The 1254-nt window shown below is 46.6% G+C and overlaps 1 protein-coding gene across 1 annotated transcript in view; it reads right to left on the reverse strand.

Annotated features, from left to right (window-relative positions):
• Positions 1-1254, reverse strand: part of MLLT6 (MLLT6, PHD finger domain containing) — a 67293-nt gene that overhangs the window by 65206 nt on the left and 833 nt on the right. The gene's annotated exons all lie outside the window — the stretch shown is intronic.

Below are 1254 nucleotides of genomic sequence, written 5' to 3' on the forward strand. Positions count from 1 at the left end.
CCAAGGCGCCCCGGGGGGGGGGGGGGGGGGGAGTGGCGCCCATGGGTGCTGGGGAGGGGGAAAACCCTGGCAGTGATTCCTCCCCTGGCAGAATCGAGACTGGCATCGGGAGGCTCCCCTCTCGTCAGCCGGCGAGAAGGTAAATGCGAATCAGGTGATCTCCGCTCCCAAATTAAAGGCGATGTCGGAGGTATTTTAAATTTTTTTTACACGCATACTCAGGAATGCGCTTCCTCCTCCTCCTCCTCCTCCGGGATTGTTTCTAAATCGGGATCATTTGTGGTTGATTGTACATATAGTTTAACAAATTATTATTATCAAATTACTCAGATTTTGCCATTTGAACCACAAAAAAAGCAGAGGAAAACTAAAAGCAACTTTTCATGTGGGAGACAGACGAAGCTTGAAAGGGATCAGCGTGCGCTGCAGAGCTGCAGCTTCCCTTCCCCCAGAAAGGTTTCCGAGGTAACTGTTTCCCCAAAATTAGCCTCCTGAGCAGAGAGTTAAAATCCCTCGGTCCAGCCTCCGCGGCTCCACTCACTTCGCTCAAGTAGCTTCAGGTTTAGAAAGAAATAGAGGGGACGGGACAATGGGGCTCCGGGCTGGGTAAGGGCTTGGGGCTTTTTATTTTTTACCCTTTCCCCCCCCCCCCCCTGGTTTTTTTACCCTTCCCCCCCCCCCCCTTGGAGACAGAAATCTGCAGCCCTGCTTTTGGGAAAACATCGCCTGGTTTGTAAGGCAGGAGCGAGCTACCAAACGCCGAAAAAATCCTGGGACTTAAAGTTTGAAATAAAGTTAAGCAGCGCAAAGGCATGCAAAAGAATTTCCTTTTTTTCTTTTTCCTTTTTTCTTTTTCTTTTTTTTTTCTTTTTTAAAGAAAGAGTTTGGAAGAAAAAGATGCGAAGTGAATAAAGAACGTGTGTGAGTAAAAAGGAATATAAATATCTTTGCATTGCTTTTATTTGCACATATTGCCGATGTTATTGTTGATACCGCGCTCCAGCCCGTGCTCATTCCAGCTAATAAATACAGTAATTGGCAATTAATAAGCGTTCCACTCCGGCTTGAAGGATGAATTGTTGCGGAGTCAATCGTTTTGAACAACTCGCTTAGAGTAATATCTTTCACGCTTTATTAAATATATACGTACACACACCCACCCCAGAGGAATCCGGGCAGATTTGGGAAGGCGCAGCGACCTCTCTTAAAACAACCCTCCGCGGAGAAAAAAAAAAAAAAAGAAGCTAAACCCCG

Source organism: Aptenodytes forsteri, unplaced genomic scaffold, assembly GCF_000699145.1.
Source record: "Aptenodytes forsteri isolate BGI_AS27 unplaced genomic scaffold, ASM69914v1 Scaffold640, whole genome shotgun sequence".
Classification (NCBI taxonomy): Eukaryota; Metazoa; Chordata; class Aves; order Sphenisciformes; family Spheniscidae; genus Aptenodytes; species Aptenodytes forsteri.